This window comes from Delphinapterus leucas, chromosome 10 (assembly GCF_059928025.1).
Source record: "Delphinapterus leucas isolate spDelLeu-1000000601 "Yukka" chromosome 10, BTC_Dleu_Yukka2, whole genome shotgun sequence".
Classification (NCBI taxonomy): domain Eukaryota; kingdom Metazoa; phylum Chordata; class Mammalia; order Artiodactyla; family Monodontidae; genus Delphinapterus; species Delphinapterus leucas.
This window is the reverse complement of record NC_143138.1, coordinates 81,422,280-81,445,754: the sequence shown is the minus strand read 5'-3', so window position 1 is coordinate 81,445,754 and position 23,475 is coordinate 81,422,280. Positions and strand designations below refer to the sequence as shown.

The 23,475-nt window shown below is 46.2% G+C and overlaps 1 protein-coding gene across 3 annotated transcripts in view; it reads left to right on the top strand.

The window, feature by feature from the left end:
• LRIG1 (leucine rich repeats and immunoglobulin like domains 1) overlaps positions 1-23,475 on the top strand; it is a 121,119-nt gene that overhangs the window by 4,403 nt on the left and 93,241 nt on the right. The gene's annotated exons all lie outside the window — the stretch shown is intronic.

Below are 23,475 nucleotides of genomic sequence, written 5' to 3'. Positions count from 1 at the left end.
AAGGGTTTGGAAAATATTTTCCATCCTGTTTATGCAAATTAGATTTAAAGTGCAGATGACCAAATTGTTCCAGAACCTAAGCTGAGATTCTTGTGTGTGTGTGTGTGTGTGTGTGTGTGTGTGTTTAAGAAGTAGATTCTTGTCTGGATTACCCCGAGGTCTTCCCTTCTGCCCATTATCCTCTTTGAGTCTCTGTATCACTTAAGAAGAACTCAGCAGACCATGAGCATCTTCCGATTGGTGGGGGTGGGCAAAGCGTTTTTCTGAATAGGGACCCTTTCGAACACAGGGTAATGGGCAGAGAGAAAATCTGAAAAGTGCAAGTGCTTTTAAAGTTTTGGGCAGCTTTAGTCTGAGCTCAGAGTCCTTTTCTTTGCAACAAGTTGTCACAGGCGTGGCCTCAATTCCCCTGCATGATGGAGCACTTATCTGTTAAGAGTTTTCTGACACTTTTTTTGAGTTAAGTGGAAGTCTGGGAAATGAAATTGGTTGCTTTTTAAGGGACAGGATTTAAGTCCCTCTGATATGAAATTATGGCCGTAAAATCTAATTTTTGAGGACTGTGAAATTAGGAAGTGCCGGGAGACCCCCAGGGCCCAATACAAATGAACTGTGTTGGCCCACGGTGCCTCTTGCCTTTAGGGTACGTCAGGGCTGTTCTTGCTCCTCCTTTCCAAGGGACTGTGTTAAAAAGAAGCGTGCTTTCCTTTTCCGGAATTACACTGGGTCACCAGATTTCCCAACCTTTGGACTTTTGAATGTATTGTCGGCAGTAATTCTTCATCTCCAGAAAGATGACGATTCTGTGCAGAGTAACGAGAGCTGGTTCCCAGTGGATGTCCGGATGCGCGGGCCCGCCAGCCCTGCTCCAGGGGCCGCAAGTTTCTCTCCCTGTCGTGTTAATGCCTTGGCCTGAGTTCCCCACGCAGCCTTCCCTGAGCACGTTGGGATGGCCTCTGGCTGACCTTTTTCTCTCCCTCAAACACCACGCTCACAATGAAAGGGCCTCTCCCCCATTCTGCAGAGGTGTCTCCCTGGTGCAAAGGCTTTTCAGCATCTTCTCTTTCAGAGTGGACAGGAATGCGAGAGAGCTACTAGGGTTTTGTGTGACTTAACAATGCCCCCGGCCCAGTTCTGTGCACCTGCTGTAGCCCGGAAGGTCTGTTATCCGCGAAAGGAGGTTGTTTAAAATAGCCATTGGTTATTTTAAAAGTGACACCAGAGAGGGAAATCTGGGAAGGGGATTCGTAGAATTGAAAGTCGCTCAATAAGCAATCAGGGATGTTCGTGGTACCAAGGTCGTTGGCTTAAAACTCAAAGGGGTTCCTCTGACTTACCCCATAAGTTGAAAGACTTCAAGTTTCATGAGCAAGCCTGATTTTCAACGACTTGTGAATGAGTTTGGTGATATTAACTCATTGGGGACCTTCCCCCTCCTCAGCAACTGCAACTTGAAACCCTGGGGGTCTTTTAGAGCAGGGCTCTGGGCTGTGTTAATATTCAGAGCTGTTTACAATGGATGCAGTTTCAAAGGCTGAAGGCATTGTCTTGAGACAGGAGGGAGGAGAGGTGGGAGGAAAGTTCCCAGGCAGAGGAGGGGAAGTATCTAAAAATCTCCAATGTTCCCTGGCCGGTGGCGAATTTAGGAACCGTTAGCGGGGTTTTTTAATGACTTAAGCATGGCATTGAACCTGTGGGTCCATTCCATCTACCTCCTGGCTTCAGTTCATGGTGTCTGTCAGTAATGTGGCTGTTTTCTGCCCATTAAAGTGTAGGAATCCGTCAGAAACTCAGATCTGTTTTTATGTCCTCATGGAAAGAAGTAGGACTTTGAAGACCAGAGGTTAAAATTTTCACAATAATTAACCCTCTTGGAGTTATTTTTTCTGTATAACTGCAGGGTTTAGAATAGTAGTCCAGACTTACCTAATAATTGGCCAATTGTAGGACTAAGGCTGAGAAGTTTTCTACTGAAGAACCTGATAGACGATTGTTGCCATGAAGCAAAATTAATAGTTAAATCAGGATTACAGAAAAAATGAATATTGTGACTTGTCTGTGGTCTAATTGAAAGTTGCCAATTTGTACCCTGGTTTTGTTTTTTTATGGGTTTTTTTTTTTTTTTTGGTGGGGGCATGCTTATGAATTTTTCTTAGCCAAAGGCTTTATGCTTTAGTATAAACATACTATACTAGTATGTTTATATAATTTAATACTTTACGTGTGGTTTCAGTATAAGTACTTTACACATAATCTTCTGAAACGCAAGCTATAAACCCAGTCTGCTTATAAAAGGCGCTCGTTTTTTTTAAAAAAGCTGCTTCCCTATTACCCTGGGTTTCGTGCTTTTCATGTCCTGCCTTCAGGTGTTCTCTTTGTCCTCTGGGTGGGCATTTGATGCCCGATTGTACCCTGGGTCTTGGGTTGGGTTATTGATGGGGAAAAGAGCCGGTGAGGGCCAAGCTTTCCTTCACTCTTACTCTGTTAATTATTTGGATGCCTCATCCCTGCTGGTCACACCCAGTGCTCACCATTCACTAGGGAATAGTGATGAAGAGATTGGAAATTATTTCTAGGTTCCATTCCTGGCTCCACCACCCTACAGCTGTGTGTGTGATTTGTGGCGAACCTCTTCCCTTTGTTTCTAAAAAGGGGATCATAATATTCTATCTTAAGCTGCTGTGAAGACTAAGTTAGGTGACACGTGTATTCAGCCCAGTCCAGTGTGAATCAGTCACCTCAGGCTAAGGCCCCAGTAACTCACGTTTTGCATCCTCTCATGGCAAGTCTCTCCAAGTCAGAGTTCCTGGTGACAGAGGCTTCCTGGGAAAAGTTTACTTTTCTGATAATGAAGATCTCTTTTGGCGTAAGCAGGTGGCAGGGCTCACAACCCAAACAGCCTTCTGCCATGAAGTTTTTGGTGGTATGTATAGAGTGAAACTTTATGTGCCCTTGGGAAGCTCAGACAAATTCAGGGGGGAAGCTATGAACAGTTGCAAAAAATTATATGAATTATGCAATTAGCAAAAGTGATTGAGGTGGTTTATAAATGTATTCCAGTTGTGCAAATACTTCTGTCTACTGAACATTACCCTTCTGGGAGGTGGGGTATGGGAAGGAGGCCGGGAAGTGAGAGGCCCTTAAACTAATAATTTTATCCCATTATTTCCCAGGGTTTCATTGAAACTGAGCCCTATGAGATGCTCGGTCAGTCGCTTGGAAACATGCAGATGTGCTCTTCCAATCAAGGGTTAGGTTGCAGGCTGGGGCCGGCTGAATCCTGCGCTGTACCCACTTCTCTTTGGAAATGTTTGGGGGAGGAAGTGTGAGGGGAGATGATTGTGGGGTTGTGTGCAGAGAGCTGGAGAGCTCTGACATTTTTCATTTGTTTTGGTTTGTTTGCCACTGTACAGTAACTTTGTAGGGGACACGGGCAGTGAGCACAGGGTCATCTGAGGAATCTGGCAAGGATGCCACCTGAAAAGCCATTTGCTTTTGCTCATGCACCTGTACCTGCATCCCTTCCCCCGTGAATGGCCATGATTCACAGCCTTGCCCACATGAACGGCTACGATTGTTTGCGTCTTTATTACTATTTAATCTAGCATAACCGGTAAAGCCCATTGTGTGAACAACCAATCCGTTCATCTCTGCAAGTCCTAATACATCTTGGTTTCCTTATGAACCAGGATGCAGGTTCCAATCACTGCTTGTTCAGTTTATCTTGGCAAAAGGTGGCATTCAGAGAGTTTAAAGAAAGCATGGCCTGTCTCTTTTTAAGCACTTTGCATTGATTATTCTTTAAACTTTTATGGTGCCCAGGTCTCTAATCTTTTATGATCTGCAAATATTTTTTTTCTCAAGTTGTCTTATTATTAGGAAGAAAATGAATGGAATGGGTGAGGGTCTGCCCTGCAGTAGAGTTGCCTAATGCCTAAATGCTAAGAAACGAGATAATGGAGGGTTTTTTTTTTTTTGCTGATTAAAAACAAATCATACAACTTCATCTTCTAAGACTCCTTTATACAGCATTTACAAAGTGTCCCCCTCCCCCACCTCCACTTCCTCACTTCCTGTCCTTTGCTCCTTCCACCAGTTTATAAATTGCCATTCAAGTAATGTGGCGCTTATCTTGGCCAGGGCATACATTGCACTGATAAATTCTTTCTCGCTGGATTACCCTAGTTGATGATAGCCTGTTAGATACAATGAGAAGAATTGAGCAGTTTAGAACTGGAGAATGGATAATCTCACTTCAGTTCCAAATTTTGTAGTGGCCTTGCTCTTCGTTTGAAAGCATTTGTACCCCCAGCAGTGGCACTTTGGACTGGATGAAAAGACAGTGACACGCGGGGCTCTGCCTGGGGAGTGACAGCTACTCACTGACTGGCAGTTCCCCATCCCCTCCCTCCGTCGCTCCCCATTCCCTCCCTCCGTCGCCCCCCATCCCCTCCCTCCGTCGCCCCCCATCCCCTCCCTCCGTCGCCCCCCATCCCCTCCCTCCCTCGCCCCCCATCCCCTCCCTCCCTCGCCCCCCATCCCCTCCCTCCCTCGCCCCCCATCCCCTCCCTCCCTCGCCCCCCATCCCCTCCCTCCCTCGCCCCCCATCCCCTCCCCCTCCTCCCCTGTCTCCCCCTCCCCTCCCCTCCCCCTCCCCTCCCCTCCCCCTCCCCTCCCCTCCCCCTCCCCCTCCTCCCCCTCCCCCTCCTCCCCCTCCCCCTCCTCCCCCTCTCCCTCCTCCCCCTCCTCCCCCCTCTCCCCTCTCCCCCTCCCCCTCCTCCCCCTCCCCTCCCCCTCCCCTCCTCCCCCTCCCCTCCCCTCCTCCCCCTCCCCCTCCCCCTCCCCCCCTCCCCCTCCCCCTCCCCCTCCCCCCCTCCCCCCCTCCCCCTCCCCCTCCCCCTCCCCCCCCTCCCCCTCCCCCCCTCCCCCTCCCCCTCCCCCCCTCCCCCTCCCCCTCCCCCTCCCCCTCCCCCCTCCCCCCCTCCCCCTCCCCTCCCCCTCCCCCTCCCCCCCTCCCCCTCCCCCTCCCCCCCTCCCCCTCCCCCTCCCCCCTCCCCCCCTCCCCCTCCCCTCCCCCTCCCCCTCCCCTCCCCCTCCCCTCCCCCTCCCCTCCCCCTCCCCTCCCCCTCCCCTCCCCCTCCCCTCCCCTCCCCCTCCCCTCCCCCTCCCCTCCCCCTCCTCCCCCTCCCCCCTCCCCTCCCCCCTCCCCTCCCCCCTCATCTCCCCCCTCATTATTTATTTTTGGCTGCATTGGGTCTTCTCTTGCTGCGCCTGGGTTTTCTCTAGTTGTGGCAAGCAGGGACTGCTCTTCTTTGTGCTGTGTGGGCTTCTCATTTCAGTGGCTTCTCTTTGTTGCCGAGCGTGGGCTGTAGGTGCACGGGCTCAGTAGTTGTTGCTCCCGATATGTAGGATCTTCCCAGACCAGGGCTCAAAGCCATGTCCCTTGCATTGGCAGGCAGATTATTAACCGCTGTGCCACCAGGGAAGTCCCACAGCTTCTCTTTCTAGTGAGGGGAAGATCTGAAAAGTCTGATTTTAAAAAAAAAAAATTCTGAATTAATGGAACATTAGATATGCACCCAAGAACTTAAAAAACTAAGTCACTTCTGCTGGTATAGGGTGTTTTTTCTTACCTTTTTATTAGGGAAATTACAGGCATCTACACAAGTGGACAGAATAATGTAATGAATTTTATGTACCATCTCCCAGCGTCAACAAATAGCCACTTATGGCTCCTTTTTTTAAAAAATTTTTTATAAAATTTTTAAAAGTTACTTTCCATTTACAGTTATTGTGAAATATTGGCTATAATCCCTGAGTTGTACAATACATCCTTGAGCCTATCTTGTACCCAGTAGTTTGTACCTCTCATTCCCCCACCCGTATATTGCCCCCCCAACTGGTAACCGCTAGTTTGTTCTCTAAGTCTGAGTCTGCTGCTTTTTTGTTATATTCCTTAGTTTGTTGTATTTTTTAGATTCCACATGTAAGTGATATCATACAGTATTTGTCTTTCTCTGTCTGACTTATTTCACTGAGCATAATGCCCTCCAAGTCCATACACGTTGCTGCAAATGGCGAATTTCGTTTTTTTGTTGCTGAGTAGTATTCCATTGTGTGTGTGTGTGTGTGTGTGTGTGTGTGTATGTATCACATCTTCTTTATCCATTCATCTATTGATGGGCACTTAGGTTGTTTCCGTATGTTGGCAGTTTAAGTAATACTGCTGTGAACATTGGGGTGCATGTATCTTTTTGAATTAGTCTTTTTGTTTTTCGGATATATACCCAGGAGTGGGGTTGCTGGGTCGTATGGTAATTCTATTCTTAGTTTTTTGAGGAGCCTACATACTGTTTTCCACAATGGCTGCACCAGTTTACATTCCCACCAACAGTGTACCAGGGTTCCCTTTTCTCCACATCCTCTCCAGCTTTTTTTATTTGTGCTCTTTTTGATGATAATGGCTCCTCTTGTTTGAGCTATGCCTTAATACACTTGTCCCCTTCCATTTGGAAACAGATCCAAGCATATCACTTCATCTGTAAATGTATAGGTTTTTAAAAATTAAGATATAAGTATTTTTTGAGAAAATTTAAATTTCATTTCATTCACTGTGGGGTGGTTTAAAGAAATGTGAACTTGAACAGCCTTGGGGGAAAAAATCAGCATTTATTTTGAGTCTGTTTTTTCCAAAGGGAATTGTGGTAAGCTATACATTTAAAGAATGTTTATTGAGTGCATACTGTGTACACTCTTAATTTATATGTTCTCAGAATACAGTTTTTCTCTCTCTCTTGTGGGAGGTACTTAGAAAGTTCTTTTGTGCTAGAGTCCTTTGCCAGAAATGTGTAATTCTGAGGAACTCTCATCTCTCCCCATGTAGCTCTTAATTGGGCGGTTTCTACTATGCTATTAATTGTTGATTAGAATCCTTTAGTGAACAAACATAATTCCGAATGGGTCATTTAAAAAGTGATATTTCAGATATTGTTGGTTAATAGAGGGGTAATTAGCCATTGGTTGTAGTTAAGTCATGAGTCTGAATTGAGTTAACTATTGTTTACTTTGTAAGGCCTGACCTTCCAGCTGTGGCTACTTGAGGCTGCTTTAAATAGAGTTCGAGGCACCCTGGAAGAAAATCCCCCAAAAGCAAAGAACTACAGTCCTGGAACCCTCTGTGCTTGATTTAAACTTCACACAGATTTGAAAATGCTTTTCTTCAAGTAGCTGCAGAATGCTTTGGTTTTGTTTTGTCAAAGTCCATAGTTTAATTTCTCCACAGCCTGTTACTTTGTTGGTTAGGAGAGCCTTTTAGGACAGATTTCATGCTGGTTGCAGCTTAATTAGGAATCCAAATGGGAGTTACATAGTCATTCACTTTATCAAAGTCTGTGGAATGATTTCCATATTCTGTTTCTGAAAATCGAATTCTCTGTAGATTATGTAGTCTTCGTTGGTTTTAAATGCTGTCCAACACGGTCAGGTTAAACTCATGGTTGTTTTAAGCTTTATTAAATTGATATCATATTTGATTAGATACCATCTTACGTGGATACTGTGTTTAGGAAAGTGGAAACACAGTCCAAAGTGTTTAAGAAAGATTTAACAGGGGAGGAGGTGCAGGGTTGGGGGTACTTAGAATTGAGAAATTCTGACTGAGTTTAATTTCAGTTTTGTAAGTTAGGAGAAATTCATTCTTTCATCTGATTTCAGCAGTGTGATATCTTGGTCCAGCAACATGCATCTTGCTTATATTTTAATTTTTTCTTTAATTAAAAACATTTTTTTTTTTCCTGTAATTTCCTCCCTCCACCTGGGCTGGTGTGAGTTTCTGGCACACAAGCTCCCAGTGCTTGCAAAACTTATAAACAGCCAGAAGAGCTTGTTGCTTCCAGGAAGTTGGTTGTTGATCCAGCAACGTGATGGATGCAGAAGCTACAGCTCAAATGGGATGGGGTTTCCTTTCGTCTTGGGAGGAGAGGAGATCCAGAAAGCGATCTGAAATGTTTTATAGCTCTTGAGGTCTGCCTCATCCCAAATTCCTTTGAATGTTTTCTCAGATTTGGTGTCTGTGTGGGACTCTTGGCCACAGTGGTTTGGCCTCATCGATGGTTGTGTTTTGTCCAAGAGAAAAATCTTCTATGGAGCTTTTTGGATTCTTTCACAAGTTCATTTGAAACAGTACTGTGAATTGATTAAATTATATTACATTCCAGACTGTCCTAAAATAAAGACTTGTTGAACTCAAATATTTTTTTTGTGGGGGGCTGTCTAGGGAACTTTATTATATGTGAAATCTGGGAGCTCAATGTATCTTTCTGGGCAGCAATGAGCCCACATTTTCAAGAACCCCTTCTTAAAGGGGTTCTTGACCAAAGAGGGCTAAAAATTATTGACCTAAAAGGAAAAAGAATAGTTGTCTTAAAGCTGTGAAGGCAGGAATGTGGATGGATGGAAAAGAGCCCATGGCTGGGTATCAGGAGACTTTGGGGTTTTGTCCCAGCTCTGCCCCTGATTGGCAGTGTGACCTTGAGCTGATCAGTTAATTTCCTTTCTGTAAAGGGGATGTATGACTTCTACATACATACAGGTATATGAGTCTATCCGAATTGAAACAAAGAAGGAATAAACTGACTACTCATTGGCTGGTAAGAATCAGTCAATTGATCTGTGTGTCTAGGATACTTACTTAAAAGTCACCTTTGCATATTTGGTGTTTCTGAGTGGAATCCTCAGATGGATGCCCTGGGCAGCAAAGGGAAACATGGTGTGCTTGGGGGACTCTCAGTGAGGGAGTTAATGCAGGGGGCAAATACTCCACCGTATTTCTTTCTTTGATCGTTGCCTCTTTTTCCCTCTGACCTGAAGAAAACTATGGAAGCTAGCGCAGACCTACTTTAGATCTTCAATTTAGCTTCTTAAGATCTTAGGTCACAAAAGGCAAATAAATTAAGGGCCTGTTTTTTCAAGAGTCGCTTATCTCTGCCTTTCTTAGGGCCACTGCAGGCAGCATCTCTCTCAAGTGGGCCTTCATTGCGTAGTTCTGACGAGTGAAGTTGTAGGTGGTGTTGATAAGCTGCCTGAAGTGAGTAGATGAGCCACCTATAGCCGATTCACTAGTAATCGCCTGAGGAAGGGCAGCTACACACCCCTTCATCAGTCCTCTCTGAGCCGGCTCGCCGTTGACAACATGCAGGGAACGTGGTGGGTATCAGCGTAGCTTTTAACCCTTTCACCAGGGAGCTCTTTTGAGGTTGCCTTTCAAGGTGGAAACTCAACAGCTTAATATGTACAGTCCAGGGGCTTGAGTTCTCCAATTTTGAAGTCTTTCTCGTACTCTTTTTTTGGTCAAGTTCATACCAAGTGACCCATCTGCCTGTGTCTTCATTGGTTCCCTCTTGGTCAAACACTGGTCTTGAAAATTGTGGTCCCTGTCACAATTGGACTCCTTAGAAGACTTTGTCGTGCCGAGCCTGGGAGCTTTTATTTTCTGTGTGCTGAATATCCACCTTTCTTCCATGTGGAGTTTGTTTGTGCCGTCAGTGGAATCTCTTGGGCTTTTCTTTCCCTTCCGCTCATTCTTTGTCATGTACACTTTCTTAAGGTGGAACCTTTGGATTTTTCTCTCTTTTTTTTCTTTAGAACTAGTTCTTGGAATCTGGAACCTTGTTTGGGGCTACAGCTAAAATACAATGAAGTTGGAGGCACAATTAGTGGTTTAGAACTTCTTGACAGGAAGTTTAACAAGAGTTAGGGACTACTTTAGGACTAAAGGAAATGGGCCAAAGAACTAGACTTTCATTTTTTAAAATATTCTCCCTTTAAGACCTAAAGGTGGCCTTTGCCCATGTGCTTTCTGAGATCAAAATAGGCCAAATAGTCCCCCCACTCTTCCACAAGCTTCTTTTGTCAACATTAGACACTCTCTCTGTTATTCGCTTGACTTTGTTCCGATGGATTTATTATTTCTATCTTGTCCTCTCCCAGAGGAAAGCGTCTCTCTGGTTAGGTGAGTTTTCACACATCCCTGTCTCTTTTTCTCCACTTAGACTTGAAAGCAGCAGGATTGTTCACTTTCATGTACCCAGGAATCCTTGATAATTATTTGTTTGTTGCCCGATAGCTCTCCTTCTTGGGGCTTGTTGCACCTTTTTTCTGGGCAGAAAGGATCCCATGTTTTCATTGTGTCTGGAAAGGGTTCTGTAATTTACCCTCCAAGTGTGATTACTCCTAATTGACCTGTGCTGAGGACTTAACAAAAGGGTTTTTTGGAGTTGAGATATAAGGAGTAAAAGGCCATTTTCTTTGTGCTGAAGATCTGTTTTCCCATGAAGAGCCAGCTGATGGGTAAAGGGATAAATTCAGGAGCTTTCTTCAATCGTGGTACTTCCTGTAGCGGGGACCTTCAGGGAGAACGCATAGCTTGCGTTTTGTCTGAATTTATATGTTGAAGAGCACTTTTGCAGAGAATATTTGACCTAAAACAAAAATTATGGATGGGCCTCCCTTCCTTTACCCTTTACCCTTATTTTCTACTCTCTGCTTGAGAACCACTTCAAAGAATCAGATGTGTTGGTGCCAGACGCCATGCAGTTATTGTTAAAAGAATTTGGAAATATAATTGAAAACAAACTTTGTTGAGCAGAGCAGATCTAGGCGAGCTCTTACTTTGAGGGAGAAGGGAATTCCAAGTTTTTGCTCTATTTGGAGCTGATGTCTCTGAACACTTGTTCCGCGAGATGAATCATCTGTGAATTCTACATCTGGGAGTTATATATTGGGAAATGGCATTCTTTTTAAATGTAGAAGAAACACAAAAGCTTAAAGTTACATTGTAGTTGGAAAATTCTAGTCAGAGTTTTAAAAAATGAGCACTGAAGTGAAATTGGCAGAATGATTGGACATGAGCTTGTGATCCCTGAAATAGACATGTCCATATTTGGAAAGCAATATGACGGCCACACTTATTTACTGAGACTCCTCCCTTTGTTTTGACACAGATGACATTTAAAAAAGTTTTATAAACATCAACTTATCAGAATCATTAGTTAAGGCAAATGTGACATGAGAGTCTGAATTTATTTTAGCATTTGTCTTGAACTTTTAAAGTTTAAGCTGTGTTAACCCATGAAAAGGCCAGAACAGTGCAGCATTTCAGGATCTACTGGGGAAGATAATACTGTGTTCCTGTCCTCTACAAAGCCCCCTTCATGTCACATGTGTGATGATGGGGGTGTTGGTGGTGGAGATGAGGCAGCCATGCTTTTAGGTGGCACAGTGGTAGCAGTGGTGGTGCTTGTGTCTACCGTCCTGGGTGACTTTGGGCAGTTTACTTAGCTTCCCTCTGACTCCGTTCCCTCTTATGTTAAATGAGGATAATCATAGTGCCCACCTCACTAAACTTGTTATGAGGACAAAATTGAAATACTTTATAATTGTTAGAAGGGGGCCCAACACATAGCAGTAAGTTTGTGTTTTTGCATCAGGACACATGGACATGCACTCATTTAATTGTCATCTTCACTCTTGTGAAATATCTTACGTCTTTGTTATGCCTGAGGCCCAGAGTGGTTGAATAACCTGCCCAGAATCCAGCACCTTTCCAGAGTTAGAACCCACACATGGACACTACATAGCGGTATTTAGAAAGAATACAGTAAGACTGGCGTTGTCTGCTTTCTTGTGTTTCTCTTGCCTCCCTTTCAAGTTTCTGAATTCCTTGAGGCCTGTGATTGGCCGATCACCTCCTTGGTGGCCTGAAGCACCTAACACTTAGTTCTATGGACGGTGCTCCGTAAATGGTGTCTAGAAGAGCACGTGTCTTCGTTGGCAGGCTGGTGTGTCAGCATCCATTTCTGTGTGCCCCTTTGGTGCAGGGGGTGGCAGCCTGCGCGTATGTCTCGCCATCTGTTGTTTATTGTTTCTGCGAGGTTGTGGTTTGTGTTCCTGTTCTATGTTTCTTTGGTTTCTGGAGCAACTGCGAATATTATATGCCCGAGGATCAAAAAAAGTAAACTATTTATAAACAGTAAAGTATCCTTGGGTTTGGAAAGTGTTTTTCTCAAATGCGTGTGTATTTGGTGGCTTTATTATAATCCCACTGATGTATCGGCAGACAATTTGCAGATCGAGGCACATTTAAAAGATGGGCGAGTCCTAGGCTGGCCTTGTGTAACCGGCTTACAAACAGCCTTGGTCCTAAGGCCCTGGTGTTAACACTGACCTGAGGGGTGTATTTTTAACTCAAGAACATATAAACAGTTCGGCCAGCCGATGGAGTGTGTCCTCTGCCTGAGGTCCTCGGTATGCCTTGGGCTATGCGGCCCTGTGAGCTGTATGTCGTCCTGGGAGACTGCCGTGGCCATCAGTGACCCACTGCCCCCCACCCCCACCCCTTCATTTTAAGAAAGGACTACAGCAAAGATGGAAAGAAGGTGACTAGGTGGATAAATTTTATGTTCAGTTTTCTTCTATAATCTTTGTGTTATGCAGACTTTACGGGAAGTAGAAAACTTTTTACTCCCATCTCTTCTGCTCCACCCCCTCCAGCCATGGGGATCTTGGCAGGAGTCACACATTGGAACATACCACTCCCATTGCCTAACTGCCCTGGCCGTCCACCTGCCTCTCCAGCTTCATCGATCCTTCCTACCTGGTTCCGTGTGCACCGGCCACCCCTTGGGACTTTTTCCAGGCTCTTGGAATACTGCACGCGTCACGTGTCCCTTACATCCTGTTCCCTCCGCCTGGAGGAGCGTTCTTCCCTCGCTGCCTTGCAAACTGCTGCACATCCCCCTTAAATGTCTCTTCTCCTGGAGACCTTTGCTGACCTTCCCTCTGGGTTAGATTCCTGCCTCAGGGACCCTGCAGTACATACAGAAGTTCCATGTCCTGATTTGATTAATATCTCATTCCCCCGTTAAACTGTGTCAACGCCGTGGAAGCAGGGACTGGCTTTGGTTCAGACCCACTGTGGTGCTCCCATAATCTGGCATAAAGCCTGGGACACATTAAATGCTCAGGACAGATAGGGGGAGCTGTTGGTATCCATTCTCTTGGGGGTGGCCAAAAAGTTTGTTCGGTTGATGAGCATGTTGAGTAAAGTTCTTGGTGAAAGTGAAAAAATGTGTCTTATTTTTACTTAAAACTGAACGAACTTTTTAGCCAACCCAGTATGCAGTCCTGAAAGTCTTACAGAAATACCCTTCCCAGACAACTGGGATAATTTAACCCTCCCAGGGGCTCAGCTGTCTGTCATTTCTATACCTTGTCTCTTTGACAGTTTGATAGTTTCCTCCATCCTCCACCAAATATTCGTGTTGAGGAACTTAAAAGAATGGAAAGGAAGAAGAAAGAAATGGCAGCCAAGTGGAGAGATGACAAGTACAGGCAGCTGCCATGCCATACGAAGAATTGACTGTCATTTTAGTCCCTCTGTTGTGGGAAGGTGGCTGTTAAAAGCCCATATCCAAGTACTGTTCCTGAAACCCGTTTCCAGTTTAAGGGACTTGCCTTCCTTCTGGGTCTCTGGTGTCAGGTGGACCAGGCCCGGCACCTTCCTCCGTGTTGTGTTTGGCAAAGGATCCCACAGTGCATTTTCCACCTGCCTCCATGTTCTCTGCTCTGCTCTCTTGCTGGAGCCAATGTTTGGAATCCATTTTTGCAGAGTCGACACTGCGGGGGAGGGTTGCGTCTTACCTAGACTGAGGCTGTCTCGGCACCCTTCCCCTGTGGTTATTTATGCTGAGCCCTGGCCAGGCAGCTGGTTTGGGTTGCCTGGCTCTCCTTTACTTTGCTAAGACCTCTACTTTGACAGAGAGGATGACCAGGCCAGGGTCATTTTTTTTCTTCCTCTTCGCTGGCAGAGAGAAAGGCTGTTCTCCTCGACCAGATGAGTTATAAGAACACTAAGGGCAGCGGTTTTCCTGGTGGCGCAGTGGTTAAGAATCCACCTGTCAATGCAGGGGACATGGGTTCGAGCCCTGGTCCAGGAAGATCCCACATGCCGTGGAGCAACTAAGCCCGCGAGCCACAACTACTGAGCCCGCGTGCTGGAACTACCGAAGCCCACGCCCTTAGAGCCTGTGCTCCGTTACAGGAGAAGCCACTGCAGTCAGAAGCCTGCACACCGCAACGAAGAGTAGCCCCCGCTGGCTGCAACTAGAGAAAGCCCATGGGCAGCAGTGAAGACCCAATGCAGCCAAAAATAAATACATACATACATACATACATACATACATACATACATATATACATACACACACTAAGGGCAGGTTACTGTGCCCTCAGTGGTTCAGTCCAAAGTAGAAACTTAAGGATTTCCCTGGTGGCACAGTGGTTAAGAATCCGCCTGCCATTGCAGGGTACATGGGTTCGACCCCTGGTCCGGGAAGATCTCACATGCCACGGAGCAACTAAGCCCGTGAGCCACAACTACTGAGCCTGCGCTCTAGAGCCCATTAGCCACAACTACTGAGCCCACGCACCACAACTGCTGAAGCCTGCGCGCCTAGAGCCCGTGCTCTGCAGCAAGAGAAGCTCCCGTTCGCTGCAACTAGAGAAAGACCGTGCGCAGCAACGAAGACCCAATGCAGCCAAAAATAAATAAATAAATTTATTAAAAATAATAGAAACTTAAAGAGAGAGAAGCTTCCAGTGGCTGGAGGCAGTTTGGGCAGACAGATTTCTAAATCTGGCCCCTTTTAGCCTGGTCCTCAGGTGTGGGCAGTCCCCCAGAGATGCTAACAGGAGGCAGTGGAAAAGCTGTGTTCTGCCTGTTGCGCTCTGCTTCAGATGTTTATTTTAATGGTGTCAAGGCCTTGGGCTCTGTAGGAAGACCCTTTTGTACCCGGTAAGCTGAGGAAGGTGACTTGATGTTAAAGGGGTTTTGTGCCATTAACCTGCTAGCCTAGTTACCATGCATTTATTTCATTTAATTGACTGATTGATTGATTTGCTGTGCCGCGCAGCTCGCGGGATCTTAGTTCCCTGACCAGGGATTTAGCCTGCGCCCTCAGCAGTGAAAGCCCCGAATCCTCACCAGGGAATTCCCTGTGAATTTACTTTATTTACTTTTAATTTTCTGGTGACACATGGTAGACACATATAGTGCATAAAGAGGAAACTACACAAGAAAAAAGAATAATTGATCTTATTCTCCATTGATAAATATCACTTTGGTGTATACATTTCCAATAATGTCTGTGGTTGAGTAGTATTTCAAGTTATATTTTTTTAAACAAAATTAGGGTTACTATTCACTTGTAATTCTGCTTTTTAAAAAATTTTTAATCGAGGAATAATTGACATGTAACATTATATTAGTTTCAGGTATATGTACAACAGAACGTGTGCTTTTTTTTTAAGACTCAGTATCATCAATATTTTCTCCAACTTTAAACATTTAAACAAATATGGTTTAAGTCATAATTAGACTTCCCTGCTATTGTGTATTTAGGTTTTTTCTTAAACTGTGGTAAACATCCTTATACATATATGTTTATACATCTCTTATTTCCTTAGGATGAGTTAAATCTAAGTTGCTCTGGATATGCAGATTTCTTAAGACTTGGCACTGCTGTTCCTAAGAGGCCACAGATTTAAGATTTACATGTGAAATTTTGCCCGTTTTCCCTTCACAAACATGAGATTGCTATCTTTCTCTAACCACACACCAGTTTAATACATGGAAATGGCATTGGATTACTTTAATCTGTGTTTCTTCGGTTGGCGAGGCTGCAGATCTTTGCTGGTGTTACCCATGGACACTTCCTTTTTTTAAGTTTCCTTCTTTTTCTCAGGCTCTGTTAGCCAAATAATTTCTCTTAGTGCCCTCAACTGTGAACTTCGGGCTCGAACACACATCCATATCCCTAATACTTAGAGGTGATGTGCTTCTGAAAGCATGAAAAGCCTCCCCCCGCCCCCGGTGTCATTGCCTGGAAAACGGTGCTTATGTGTGGGTGTGTCCATTTCCTAGTTCGGTTTTGCCTCTGAACTAGGAAATGCCTGTGTGTTCTTCCTAGACCAGAGTTGATTGTGCGTCCCAGAGGGGGATGTCACAGTGGCTTTGTGGGTCCCCAGAAGTCACCCCGGCCTGCCACCCTGCCTGCAGAGCAAGCCCGCCTATGCCCAACCCACCCCACCCCATCTGTGGCCGGCGTGCCTGGCACCTCCAGCTGGTAGGAATCAGAGCAGATTAGCGTGGCGGAGAACCCTTCAGGAACAGCTTCCAGCAAATGGAAATTATTTTAAAACAAATTGATGTGGTTTTTCTGTCAAACCTACTTGGAGCATAAACAAGGTTGGACGGTAAGCAGCTTCCCTTCCACAAACGAGCCCGTGTTTAGAATGTGGCTTTCGGCAAAGTAAACATGGTCTCGAAAGTGAGTTGTCCTGGTGTGTGTCTGATTTGAAAAGTAAAAGTAGTGCCCTCCCCAGCATCCTTGTAGACTGCCTGATGGCCCTTGGGATGTCCCTTCTCGCTCATCTGTCTTCCTGCCGCAAATATCATGACTTCCTGGAAAGGTTTAAAAGGTAAGGAGTAATTTGGTGTTGAAAGGGAAAGAAACGCCAGGTTCATTTCTGTGGTAAGATCAACATTTTAATCTTACCCCCTTGCCAGGAATATCAAAAACATCTTGTGAAATAACGTAGCTCTGTATGAGTGTGGGCGTGTGGACACACGTACCCTTTGACCTGGGCATCTTTGAATTGTCTGTGCCTTACAAGGTAGTTCCTCCATCCCAGGGACAATGTCGGCTTTATTCAGTTGGCCACAGCCTCCCTAGAAGGCGAAACAATGCTTTTAATGTTCTGATTATATATTAATGAACAACCAGGCCAAGGGACACTTGCCAAAAAAGCTACAAAGTGAGAAAGCCACCAATATCAGAGTGAACTTTGCACTCTGAAAGTGTGAATGATGTTGGGTGAAAGAAGTTTATTGCATAAGGGGAGCAACTGGAATCTCTTTGATGTTGGTTGGCATCCTGGCCCCATTAGACTTTTGGACTTCCCAGTTAACTGCATGTTTGCTGGCGAGGGCTGGGCTGTGGTGTGGTACCTGCAGTCTAGGGGGACACGTTCTTGACCAGAAGGGACCCAGCACACCTGTGGGGGAAGGTGGGGAGGGCAGGGGATGTGGAGGTGTTGGCCATTTGCATCTGCTTTCAATCAGCATCAACAAATTTTTAATATAAAACTGAAACGTATAGTCTCACCCCCCTGCCGACTTTTCCTCTGGAAGGACTTTTCCCGAAATAGCATGCTCTTTTTCTAAAATCTGCCTGCCTGAACCACAGAAAGGGGTCAGATCTTAATCAGTTAGATCTTAATCTAGCTAATTTATTTTCTCCCCATTGTGGTGACATTTCCTCCTGCCTCTGGCTTGTTCTTCATTTTCGAATGGCTGGCCGTCGGGAAAACCCTGCTTTCCACAGCCTTATTAAATAATTACTAAAAAAAAGAAGAAAAAAATGCTCTTTTGAAATCTTGAGAATTTGTTTTCTGTGGGGGATAGACTCCAGCTGAGGTTTTCCACTTCTGACAGATTCATGGGCAGAGCCATGGTCATGAGTGTAGTATAGTTTAGGAAGCAAGAAGGAGTTGATTGGGTGGAAGGGGTTTCAGAGGTGGTACCGTGCCTTTACCATCTGAAATGTGCGTATTTTGCCTGTACCCCACTTCATTTATCTCCTAGCACTTAGAGGAAAAGGTTGTTTCTGCATTTGTGTGGTAGAGAAGTAGCTAGGTGGCATTTTCAGTCTGGAATTTTGAAAGCCTGTTAAGGCAGAAGGTTTTGTGTTTTGTTTTTTTATAACAGATTCATTGAAATATAATTTCAACATCATAGAAGCCATCCTTTTAAACTATGTGATTCAGGGTTTTTAGTATATTCACAGAGTTGTACAACCGTCACTACTAATTCTAGCACATCTTCATCACCGAGGGACAAAACCCTATTCCCTTAGCAGCTCCCCCCCACACTCTTTCTTCTTCTCAACCCCTGGCAACATCTGCTTTCTGTCCCTCTGGATTTGCCTATTCTGGACATTTCATATAAAAGGAATCATATGATAAGTGGCCTTTTGTGTCTGGGTTCTTCCATGTTGTAGCATGTATCAGCAGTTCTTTCCTTTTTATGGCTGAATAATATTCCCTTGTTTGGATAGACCACACTGGGTTTATCCGTTCATGAGTTGATGGACTTTTTGGCTAATGTGAATAATGCTGCTATGAACATCGGTGTACAACTTCTTGTATGAATGTGTGTTTTCATGTGTCTTGGGGAGATACCTAGGACTGGAATTGCTGGGTCATATGGTAACTCTGTGTTTGAGAAGCTGCTGGGCTGTTTTGCACGGAAGCTGCACACCCCCTTTTGCAATTTCAGCAGCAGCAAATAAAGGTTCCCATTTCAACTCAGCCTCACCAATACTTGTTATCGTCTGTCTGTTTAATTATAGCCATTCTGGTGGGTATGAAGTGGTATCTCCTTGTGGTTTTGTTTTGCATTTCCCTAATGACTAGTGATGCTGAGAATCTTTTCATGTGCGTCTTGGCCATTTGTATATCTTCTTCGGAGAAATATTTCTTCATTTTCTTTGCCATTATTTTTTCAGCTGTGTCATTTGTCTTTTTGTTGAGTTCTAAGAAGTGCATGTTTTAAAAAGAGACAGGTCATAAAATTTTGGATGAATTGAATTCCCCAGATAGAGAAATTTCTCTGTCTTATGTTCCTTAGGTGAGCAGAATTTTATTTTTAAGATTTTAAAGACTTTTAAAATCTTCAGGTAGAAATATAACGTGCGGCACTTGCTTGGTTTATTTGCTTGAGTTGTCTCCCTGTTTGTAATCCCAGGCGAAGGAGGAAATGTGGCAGAACAGAACAATAGTTATTCCTGCAGCAAATCCAGATTTCAGACCCTCTGGGGGAACTTACTTATCACGCCATGTTGGCCCCTGGGAGCATGGGAGAATTTGCCCTCCTGTAACCTAAGGAAAGTTGCTGTGCACATGCCTTTACAGCCAGGTCTGACCATTTTCTCTGCAGTTCCTCTGCTCCAGGGCAAGGCTGCCTCTGCCGACAGAGCTTCGCAGCTATAAATTAGACAGAAAAGTGGTCCTGAGGCTGTCCAAATGCAGCCAGGGTAATTGCTCTGGACAGGTTTACAATAGGGAGGTGTGAAGTGCTTGGTGGAGACCGGAAGCTGCGGAGAGGGCCCACATGTTGAACTTGGGCCGCTTCGGGGTGGTAGGCTGACACAGCTAATTGAAAACTGTGGCCCTGGTGGCTTTTAATGAGAAAGGAAGCTGAGGCTTTGCAAGCGGTTTCCTTTACAGCAAGAAGCCAGAGGGAGAGCGGCTGGTGGGGTTACTCAGGGGGTCAGTACTGCGCCTCTGCAGGCACTGGGAACCCTGGGCCCGGGCTGGAGGGCCCGATGGCCTGTTATGTGTTTTTCATTTCTTACTCCCTAGTCCCCTTCTAGGTGAGCGGAATGGAGAGAGGTGGGGGGATCCCAGGCGGTAGTGTGGCACTTGAGAGAAGGCCGACAGGTACGCTTTGGGAAAAGCATTGACAGCCCGTCTTTGGCCAGCCACCGATTTAGGTGGACTGGCCAGTGGGCTGATTATTATTGAAATGGTGATGACGTGGTGGCCTTCTGTTGGTCCTCCAGGGAGCCAATAGGCATTTTCTGACTCTTCCATTGACCTTGGAGTCTGAATCTGTGGTGCCAGGGCCTGGGAGTCTGCATTTAAGCAGTTCTACGGGGGGGCTCGGCTTTCAGGTGTGAAGTGTGAGGCTCGTTGCCCTGGATGGTGGGCTCCCTTTGGCTCAGCTTCACATCCCTGTGGTACCAGGTGCCTGTCCCCCTGTCTTCCGCCCTCCCTCCTCTGCCGTCGCTTGATACCAGGTGCCTTCTGAGCTCAGGTGACAGGGAACTGGGTGTTTCCTTATCCAGCTGAGCCGTTTCCTCCCTTCAGGGCCTTTGCCTGTGCTCTCATCCCTGTGCCTTTCCTGCGTGACTTGTATTATCGTTCTGGTCTCAGGTTAAACCGTTCCTCAGGCAGATCTCCCCAAACACCTGGGTGAGGGTGGCCGAGGCCTTGTTCCGCGATGGCCTTTGGTACACATCTCTGGTTACTCGCTCAGCATCCGTCTTCGCCTCCTGGTTGTACACTCCTTGAGGGTAGAGAACACTTTATTGCCGTGTGGTCCTGGAGTCCAGCACCATTCCTGGTGCTTAATCAACTTGTGTGTGTTCATTCATTTCCAAACCACATGTGAATGACCACTGGCCTTTCTGCCATGCGGTATTATCCCAGGCACTGTTTCCCCATGCCCCTGAAACACGTGTTGAAATAACCACAGGTTGGCCGTCCTGTACGTCTGCCATTTTGGGTTTATTATTATTTTCTGCCCCTGGGGGGTTAACTAGATGTCTTTTAAGGGCCAGCTGCTCCCACTGAAATAGCTGCTTATTAAAAACTAAAGCAAAATATAGATCCAGTTTTATTTATTTCGAACACTGTGGTAGCAACTTCCAGAAAGCCCTTTCAAAGGCGGGATATGAAAGGTGTAGAGATTGTGGAGGCGATAGGCTCTTGAGATGTGTGGCAGTTAATGTGTAACCTGTTTAACAAGGATTATGTGGACGTCCATGTGGCCTTAGAGCCATCGTGGGTTCATAAACCCAGGCGGTGGATCCCATGTTTGTAGCAAGTTCATGGCTTTGCAGATAACACGGACCCCCAAGGTTTATTTCCCTGGGTTGAAAAGCAACCACCGCCAACCACTGGTAAACGACCTGTCCCACAGCAGGTTGGAGACACTCAGATAAGGGTCTGAGGAAGGCTGCCCCCCTGCCCATTCTCAATACACACACACATGATTTTAGAGAGAGAGTGAAGTTAAGTGAGATCAAGAGAGGTGGAAAGAGTAAGGTCTGAGAGGAGAGGGAATCGGGCCCTCCTTTTTGGGTGGGTGACAGTCTGGTCTGAGATCCAGGCAGCTTGCCTCTTGCGTGAGTGTTATGCCACCGACCTCCTGCTCTTTCGTGAACTGACATTTTGGGGGAATTGTCCGTCTGGAGGGCCCAGATTAGAAACGAGAGAGAGAGAGAGCATGCTTACAGTAAAGTCTTATCAGGAAACCAGGACTTTTGCTGTCCTGGATTTTCTACCTTACTGGAATTGTCTAACTTCTCTGTGTAAGAGGAAAGTAATTGCTGGGGTTTGGGTAACATGTGCGCCAGTGGCTAAGCAACCCAGGTAGTGGTGTATCTGCCTTCACACGTAAGCTTTTGAAGTGCTACCTACCCCTAATGGCAACAGAAGCCATCAGTTAAATAAACCAGCTGTTAAGAGCAAGAACAGGAGTGTTTGCACAAACCACCTTTAAATTTTCTGATCCTCGATGAATGTCAGTTGGTTGTGAATTATTAACCTCAGTGTGCGTGAGGAAATACTGGGCGCTTAAGTGTCCTGTATATTTTTATGTAAGAAAAAAAATGAAACTGACCACACCCTCAGCTGCTGCCATTTGGTGCTCAGCGCTGGCCTGCTTTCGCTCAGCAGGCATATTTAAAGCAGAGGTAGGAATGTTGGCCCCTCATAGAGCACACGTGCGTCATAGCTCATCACTTGCCATTACACTTTTGCTCAGGAAGGAACGGAAGTGATTTGCAGCCTGTCGGCAGATATAAGTCTGATGATCCTTAGTGAGCTGCGCGGAGTGTGCAGATCCTAGTGAGGGGGTTGGTAGGGATACCCATCTAGCTGGGAAGCATCGTGTGTATGGGATCAGAAAAGTAGTTTTAGTGAATCATGGGAAGCTGGCTTGAGATGTCTTTTCACTCCCCAGCGGCTTTGCAAGAGGGCTTTGAGGCAGGTTCCTTAATTTGTCACCGGAGAGAGAGCCATCTTTCTCCAGTGCCTCAGTTTCGTTGGCGTGAAAGCCTGAAGTCGGCCTGCCCCACAAGGCCACAGCAGCGAGTCTCCTTGGAAGAAGCCGGCACAGCCAACAGAGGGAGCTACAGCTCAGCGTCCTTTGCAGGAAGGCGATTTCAGGACTTTGAGTGGCGGGGAGAGACTTGGAGGAATCCATTTGTGAACCTGGTTTCCACGATGCACAGCTATTTTCAGGGGTCCTAAGGGCCTCCTAACCTTGATATTAATGGGCTAGTTCTCTCTTCTGACTTCTACCTGGGAAGGGGGACTGTGTATAGGCCTTTATCTGGGGGTAAGGGGAGGCTAAGGGAGAAAGACTCCTTAAAGGGTGAGAAGGAGGGGGAGTCTGGGAGAATCGGAGCTGAGCAAAGAGGGCTCTTGATAGCACATGGCTTCCTTTGAGCTGCACGTACCTTTGGGTATTGGTTGCTGGATTAATCCTGCAGTGTAAGTCACACCTAGAAATGCCCGGGTGTGGTTCTGGGGGGTTCAGTTCCTTTACTGCAAGGCCTAAGCTTTGTTCATTTCCAGGGCAGAAAACATGCATGCCATGGGGAGGGAGAAAGCAGGCGCTTCGTTTCACTTCCGTGTCTCTTTATTGTCCCCGGGGCAAGGCCATTTGATATTGGCAGTTCTGAAACACGTTGAATGCTTTATTCTCGAGCTGCTGGGATTATGGCTGACATAGACCGTGGGCCCCGCCGCCAGCCTCCTCTATGGCAGTGGAAGAAAAGAAATTCAAGCTGTAATGAATCTCTGTTTGGGGGTTTTGTAGTGGCAAGTTACCTGAATGAGTGAACTGAAAAAGTGCCCGGTTTCTACCATGGTGAATACCTAGGCCTTAGATAAATATTGACACCAGCAGTGTGGCAGGCCTACCATTTGTCCCATGCCCCTGGGAAGAAAGGATCTTTTCTGAGGCACTCGTGACCTTCTAACCCACCCCGGCGAGTTTGTGCAGGTGCCTTTCTGCAGGAGCTCTCTGGGTCTGAGAGCGTGGGTGGTTTTCTCCCCGTGCTCGGGCAAGGGTAAGCCTCACCGAAGCCAAACCCGCCTCGGCTTATGGATCAGGGCTGGAGTTTGCCACAGGTGTACGGAGTCGCCAGCACAGTTTTGCAGAGTCACACTTGTGTGGCCGTGCAGACCCGACCTGGGATGGGAGCACTTTTTATTTGTTGTGACAGTCTTCCAGTGGGAGGGAGTGAGGAGACAGGAAAGCCAGCCTGCAGAGTCTGACCTGGAGGACAGGTTGGGTCTCCTCACTGAATGCCTTAATTGCACAAACTCTGCCACACTCCAGACTGTGCTCTGGTTCCCTGTATCTCAGTGCGTAGAACCCAATTGGCTTCTAGCTGAAGAGGGTTTCGGATGCCACTTTTGTTAGTGTGAAGGCTGCAGGAGCGAGTCAGCCTCTCCCCACCAGAGTGATGGAGCCGGTTGACCAGGACAAGCTGAGCAGACTGTGACCAGTTCGAATTGGATTACATCATCTTTAAAAAGGAGTGATGGTGGAAGCTGGGTGTG